Genomic DNA, 8,160 nt, shown 5'->3' with positions numbered 1-8,160 from the left:
CTTAGGTTTCTTGTTAAACCCTAAATTACAGAGAAGGTTCCAATCTGCACTGGTAGAGGGAATGTCTTCGACCTGCAAGTTCCCTATTACTAAAGAAATAGCAATCTCTATTCCTTCTCAGATTTGTACTATTATCCATTATACCTAAAAAGGGTAACTTAATTAAGCAGCTCCAATAAGTTTTGTTGTCTTATGCCTCTCTATAGCTTTATGTCTTCTACATGTAGTCCCATTAGATTTCAGTATTATTGTGATCAATTCTAACTATAGATTTAATATTAAGAGATAGTTTCAGTTATTCATTGATTGAATAACTATGTATGAAAATCAGTAATCAGTAATCATAAACATAGTGTAAGATAAGTCCTTGTCACAGGGAGTTCAGCATATATGGTACATGCCTTAAACAACTTGGAATATGTCAAAAGACTTGATTTCCTCAACATGCCTAGGTATAGGAGTTTGAGACTAAAATCAGATGTTCCTAAGGCTGTGGGTTCATCATACCTCATTTAGTCTTGATAGAATCACAAAATGACCTTAGTCATCTTTAAATCACCATATATGGCAGCTGTGGCTATATTTTCTGCCTTACCAAAAGGACAGGATGCCTGATCTCCTTAGAGAAGGATGATATAGTCACCTGACTTCCAGAAGAAGGCGAGGCTGTTGTTCAACTCCCTCTAAAGTGAATTCATACAGTCTAGCTCTTTTGCATAAGACATAAGTACCTGTCAGCTGGAAAGCTCAGAATCTCAGACCATATTGGGTGTGACTGTAGACCACTGGCTTGTGTGATTTGCATCCTAACATAGTCAGATTTGCTCAGAAGATCTTTGTCCAGCCTTTTTATTTATACACCACAATAAGAAAAATGATAACCATAGAAGTACTAAAGACTATTAAGAAACTTGATGAAGGTAAAACAAAAGAAGTCTATGAATTATTGAATAGTTGTTGAAAAAATCTTGGTCCTAAAGACCAGATTACAATACAGCTAGAAAAAATCACTTGGAAAGAAAAGTTATAATCTCAACAAAATTACCAGTTGCTCTTCCCTTCCCTTCCCTTCCCTTCCCTTCCCTTCCCTTCCCTTCCCTTCCCTTCCCTTCCCTTCCCTTCCCTTCCCTTCCCTTCCCCTTCCCCTTCCCCTTCCCCTTCCCCTTCCCCTTCCCCTTCCCCTTCCCTTCCCTTCCCTTCTGTCTTAGAATCAATACTGTGCATTAGTTCTAAGGCAGAATAGTGGTAAGGGCTAGGCAATGGGGGTTAAGTGACTTGCCCAGGGTCACACAGCTGGGAAGTGTCTGAGGTCACATTTGAACCTAGGACTTCCCATCTCTAGGCCTGACTCTCAATCCACTGAGCTACCCAGCTGACCCCTACCAGTTGTATTTTCAAGTTGTAATAGGAAGCAAGTATAAAAACTACTTTTTCAAAGCATGATGAGACAGCTTTCATTGCTCCTTAATGTAAAATGATTCCAAATGAATGGTTATATAGAAGAATTACAATTAGTTCTTTTCTCAGAAGAAATCTTAATGTCAAAAAATGCTCCAAGTTCTTTCTACCCACCTAAAGTGGAGTTGTTTTATAAAGACAATGCCAAAAATGACCACCACCACAGTGTTATTAAAAAAAAAAACAAAAAACAGCTCATTGCTGCGCAATGGTGCTTTGCTGGCCTTACTTAGCATGGGTTGAACTGGAGTGAATATCATGAATCATTCCACATATGCTATTTCTGAAATACTGGAAAAATCTTGATATCTCAGCACTATATATTGGTTGATATGAAGATTAAACTTGGTGTTGATGTATCTACCATAGAAATTGTTCTCGACAATGTTATTGTTGATGATGATTCCGGGTGGCTCTGGCCATGTGGTGATCCAACCCAATAGAAAGACAAGCAGTCATACTGGGACCTTAAAGAAGGCCTCTAGATGGTAAAGAAAAACTTTGAATGGGTTACAGGAAGAGTGGAATTACTTCCCAAAATGTAAAGTTGTGGTATGGACAGACTCAACTTCTGACCTTGGACACTGAAAAAATTATGAAGGCTTCTGGAAACTGTAGCATTCCCTGTGAACTTTTAGTAACATCTGCTCATAAAACACAAACAAAAGAAACAAATAAAAATTGAGAGATTAAATCAGAGTATGAAGGAGATGGCATTCCTACTGAATTTATGGCTGAGGTTAGCAGAAGCATCGGTTTGGAACCAATGATACCCAGTAACACTCATTGTATATCTAGCAGTCAACTACCCTCTCCACCTGACTACAGAATTCAGGAAATGTGGGGTCTCACTTCAAATGCCTAATGGTCTTCCTGGTTCAATTATTCTTAGTACTTGAGGGAGCAGCTCAATTTGTACCCCAGATATTTGGATTAAAAAACTATTTCATATGGACTAAACTTTAAGCAAGCATATTAAGCACATAAATTTCCTTGAAGCAGGCGTATAAGAAAATGAGAATGCAATTTACAAGAAGAATGTTGAGCATTTTAAAAAGCAGAGAACAAAAAGATTCCAATTTAGCTTCAAAGACCATTATAGATCAGGTAAGATAGAAGACGATTCTAAACAAATCATGGGAAAATGTTAATAACATTTCTTACTTGGGGTTTTAAAAAAAGAAATCACAGGTCTGGTCCCCATGCCCAATTTTTTAAGAGGTGTGTTTCTTTTCTCCATTAATGCCAATACATGGGTAGAAATCACTGACACTCTCACAGATAAGTATTAAAAAGACTTCAGTTTTAGATGACTTCACTGCCGACTATCTAAAATAAAATTTTTATTTATTTTCAATTTCTGTTTTAAAAGAAATCAAAGCCTAAATTTTGGCAGATTATGATATCATGAAGAGGTAACTGACTAACCTTTTATAGCAAATCATCTGAAAAATTTAATGTAATAAATCTCAAAGTATAAAACTCTTTTTCTTCTTTAAAAGTGTTAATTTTGGAGAGTTCCCAGTAAGGGATTTACCACTAATAAATAAATGCTGGGAAAGTATTTTTTTTTCTAAGTAAAAAATCAAAGTGGAAAAAGCTGACTCCTATATGAAATTTGGTCTGAGTATCATTACAGAATGATTTTTCTTATGTCAGTAACAATAGTTACTTAAAAAGTCTGCATATAAAAATAACAACAAACATATTTTAATGTATTTATTATTGTTATATGTTGTATGTATATTTTAAAATGTACGTATACATTTTTCAGGATTAAAAATAAATTTGTGCAAGGTTTCTGAGTCATAGTTAATGCAAATCTTATGATTTCTAAATTATAGATGTGAAATTGAGACCCAGAGGGATGAAATGGCTTGCCAAAAGCTGGTAAATGTCAGAGCTGGGGCTTAAACTTGGGTTTTTTGACTACAAGTCCAATGAGCTCTTTCTACAATACCACACTGCTTCTTTATTTATTTGGAATCATAGAATTTTAGAATTATTTATAGTTACTATTTCCCTCCCTCTCACTTTCCCCATCTTCCATTATCATCACTTTTAGGCCTGCCTTAAAAAAAGTTTCATATTAAAGATGCTCTATAGATATATTGTTCTGTGTATATATCATTCTGTTAAAATTTTCCAACAGCTATGAAAACTGTTGGGGCAATTAGGTGGCACGGTGGATAAAATATTAGGCCTGAAGTAAAGAAAATTCATCTTCCTGAGTTCTAAATCTATCCTAATACACTTACTAGCTGTATCACTCTTGCCAAGACACTGGTTGCCTCAGTTTCCTCATTTTTAAGATGAGCTGGAGAAGAAAATAGTCAAACTACTCCAGGATATTTGTCGAGAAAACCCCAAATGATTTTGTTAAATAAACTCATAGAAAGTTAGTAATAATAGCAAATTGAAAGATCACTTAATCTGAATCCTTTGCAAAGCTACAAAAAATAGAATTCCGGGGTGAAGAGACTTACCCAGAGATCACTTAGGGAGTTAGTGTCAGTGGCCTGGTTCAGCTTGAAGGCCACTCTACCTTGCTTTCCAGTGCATTGAATTAAAGTACTATGTGATAAGTTTTCAATTCTCCAGTCAGTCAAATAATTAGAATGTAATTACTAGCTTTGGTCTGTTTATAAATAAACCCCTTTTCAAATTCTTGTAAATTGCATCTTATATGATCCAGGATAACTAACTGCCAACCCCCTCACCAAAAAAACCAATCTCTTTAAAAATAAATGACAGATAGGAGGATATTTCCATAAGCCATATATCTTTGGATTTAATAGGACATCTCAGTTCAAATCTTGCTCAACCATTTACTAGCTATGTGATCAAAATCACTTCTCTTCAAGTTTTATTTTTCTAATTGCAAAATAGGGATGGTAATAATATTCATAGTATTTATACAACTGAATATGATAATGAGCATTTATATAGTATTTTAAGATTTGCAAAGAGCTTAACAAATATCGCCTCATTTGATAATCACAACAGCCTTAGGTGCTATTATTATCCCCATTTTAAGAAGAGAAAACTGAGGCAGAGAGAAGTTAAATGATTTGTCCAGAATTATAGGCTTATAGGTATCTAAGGCTGTATTTGAACTCTGGTCTGTCTGATTCAGGAACTAGTGCTCTATCTTTACATATATATGTGTGAATATTAAAAGAATACATGTATATATACATACATGTATGTTTTACATATATATGACTATTATCCTTTTGATAGTAGCTTGTTGTCATTCCTGGTTACAAATGACAACAATAGCTAGTATTTCTATAGCACTTTAAGGTTTGAAAAACATTTTTCAAATATCAGATTTGATTCCTACAATAACCCATGGAAATAGGTGCTGTCTTCATTTTACAGATGAGGAAACTGAGGCATATATAGGTCAATTGACTTTCCCAGGCTCACGTTTCCCAGTTGATGTATAAAGTCAGATTTGAGCATGGGTTTTCTTTACACCAAGCCCCTACCCCAACCTCATTAACCAAATTTAACAAATTAAATGTCAACACTGAAGAACATGATGCTGTTTGCTGGGGAAGACACAGAATTTGCATAAATGAGGATATCTGCCCTCTTGGTGCTTGTAGTCAAATAGGGAAACAACAACAGAGAAAAAAGAATAACCCACACTAATGTAGGCAAGACTAGAAGGAAAGCAGTAAATTGGGGGTGGAGGTGGGATTTATAGACAATTTCTCAGATAGAGATCTCATGTCTAAAATATACAGAGAACTTTGCCATTCCCCAATTGACACATATCAAAAGATATGAAAAGACAGTTATTAGATGAAGAAATCAAAGCTATATATAATTATATAAGAATACTCTAAATCATTTATTAGAGAAATGCAAATTAAAACAACTTTGAGATATCTTACAGTTATACACCTGTCTAACATAAAAGAGCAAAATGGCATATGCCAGAGGAGATTTGGAAAAATGGGGACACTAATACACTGTTGGTGAAACTGTGAATAGATCCTACCATTTTGAAGAGCGATCTAGAATTATACTCAAAGAGTTATAAATCTATGTATACCTTTTGACCCAGCAATACTAGTATTAGGTTTATTTATTAAGGTGATCAGGGAAAAAGGAAAAGAACCTGTTTTCTTTGTGGTAGCAAAGAACTGGAAATAGAAGGGATGCTCATCAATTGGATAATGGCTAAACACATTATAGCAACAACAGTGGGATCACAGGTCCATTGAAGCAATGAAGTTATGTAAAAATATCATAGTAATGGTCTACATTTTTAGTTATGAGTGGTTTTGAATATATAACATCATTTTATCTTAAAAACAACACTGTGAATTTAGTCATCTATTTAGCATACCCATTTTACAGATGAGGAAATTGAGTTCCATAGTCCCCTATCTAGGGAATCATGCCTATGAGTATGGTACTTGAACCCAAAGTTTCTGACTCCAAGTTCAGCACTGATAAAAAGAATTATTTGAAAACTCATGGGGACAGCTAGGTAGCAGTGGATCAATGCCAGGCCTGGAGATAGGAGGACCTGGGCTCAAATCTGGCTTCAAATATTTCTTAGCTGTATTCTGCTGGGCAAGTTTACTTAATCCTGATTGCCTAGCCCTTGCCATTCTTAAAAAAGACAAAGAAAACTCATGAAGAATAGACTTCATTGCCTCACCTAAAAGAATACTTTAGAACTATCCAGTATTTGGGCTAGGGGCTGACTCTGTGACTTCACTGACTTAGGGAACTTCCAGCTGATAAAATTCCTCCTACCATCCCAGGGTACCTTCTCTGCAACTTAGAATCCTAAAGAGTTGGCTAGAGCACTGAGAAGTTAAGTAACTAGCCTGGGGACATCGTATTTGCCAGGGATGGGATTTGAACCCCAGACTCCCTGGCTAGCTTTCTATCCTCCATACTAATGCTGTTGCCATAGCATAATAAACCCCAGGGGAGTGTCTACCTTGTCTCTTAAAACACTTGTCCTCAGGGGTTGTGTCCTGGCCTTGCCTCATCTATCCTTACCTGAGTATATACGTAAAGCATCCCCATCCCCATCCCCATCTTTTTGCCCAGAGATCAACTTACTTATCTAATCCACCTGCCCCATTTCCACCAGGTGACCCCCCCTCTTCTTTTCTAGTCTCATTTGAATTTCAGTGATTTTCAGTTGATCCAGTACAACTAACTCTTCTTACTCATTTTATCACTGATATATGACTGGATTAAGAAGACAGAGTGAGCGCATGAGTGAATCTCTGGCTCTCTATAAGTAGGCATCACAACATCTAGATAACAAAATGAGAGAAATGAATTATTCCCATGCTTTGGTCTATAATAATCATCTGAACACTAGTAAAAATCTCAGAGATCTTTCGCTTTTTATCTGGATCCTTAGGGCTTATGGGCATTCCACATTTTGGTCAAATTGAGTCCAACAATTCTAACGAATAATTTTTCAGTCAGTTTTTGTGACTCCGTTTGGGGTTTTCTTGGCAAAGACTAGTAGTCTGCCATTTCCTTCTCCAGCTCATTTTACAGGTGAAGAACTGAGGAGAACAGTTTGGTTAAGTGACTTGACCAGGGTTACACAGCAGACCCTATTTGAACTCAGAAAGCCGAGACTTTGATTCTTGGTCTGTCACTCCATCCCCTGCGCCACCTAGCTGCGCCAAAGTTAATAAGAGCAATAACCTAATCAGGTTTTCCTAAGCCTAAAGATATCCTTTATATGAAGTGCTTTGCAAACTGGAAAGTGATATATAAATGTTGGGAATTATGATTATTCTTCTTCCTTCCACACTCATAGAGATGGCAGCACTCCTTGCCTTCTCATTTTGTCCTATTCTTATTTGGATATTCTTAGAATCTAACTCTTTTCATGCATTTTCCATGGGGAATCTACCCCCAAAGCTGGAGGCATTCCTCTCTTTTTTATAATATTTTTGACCACCAATGATCACTTTGGCTACAGACCTCTTCTTGCTATCTGGCCAGATCCTTCTGGCTGGATGACAGCTTTTATACCATCATCCTGGGTAAGAGGTGTAACTTTGAGATTCTTTCTAGTAAAATACAAAAATTCTAGATTAAAATGTACTCATATTCCCTCAAAAGCTGAATGAAATAATAATCAGTGGACTGAAGCTGGCCACTCATTTTCATGCATGTATTTATACTGGAAACAAAATCCCGATAGCCCCACTTCTCAGAGAGGCCCAAACACACACTCCCTTCCTCTAAATTCTTATGAAAGGGCCATTAAAGAGTTTGTTTATGGCTTCACCAAAATCAGCATCTAATTCAAAGAACAAAAAAAAAAAGAGGTCAAAACAGTGCAAGACTTTCCAAAAGTTTCTCCATGTTGGCTATGCGGTCTACACAAATGGAAATAGTATTAAAGTTGAGATCTGCATCATAATTGAACCTCCAGATTTCCATTTACAAAAGAAGGATGTAGTCAATAAGGACAAATAACAGCAAGGGAGCCAAAGAGAAGCTTTTAACAAACTTCCACCCTACCCCCACCCAAGGATGGCTACTCACATCCATTTCAGCATAATCACCAAAGATATGATCACGTTTGATGTTTAGGCCATGCTATAAGGAGTCAAAGAAAAGCTCATCTGGGATCCCCCCCCCCCAGATATGAATCACTGATAAATATCTACAATTGCATCTTTTCATACTTTTCAT

The 8,160-nt window shown here is 36.4% G+C and overlaps 1 pseudogene; it reads left to right on the top strand.

Annotated features, from left to right (window-relative positions):
* The first annotated feature begins 443 nt into the window (after positions 1–443).
* LOC100618624 (bifunctional phosphoribosylaminoimidazole carboxylase/phosphoribosylaminoimidazole succinocarboxamide synthetase-like) overlaps positions 444–8,160 on the top strand; it is a 37,551-nt pseudogene continuing 29,834 nt past the window's right edge.

Source organism: Monodelphis domestica, chromosome 1 (assembly GCF_027887165.1).
Source record: "Monodelphis domestica isolate mMonDom1 chromosome 1, mMonDom1.pri, whole genome shotgun sequence".
In the NCBI taxonomy this organism is placed as follows: Eukaryota; Metazoa; Chordata; class Mammalia; order Didelphimorphia; family Didelphidae; genus Monodelphis; species Monodelphis domestica.
Note: the sequence above shows the minus strand (reverse complement) of the source record. Positions and strands in the feature narration are given on the sequence as shown.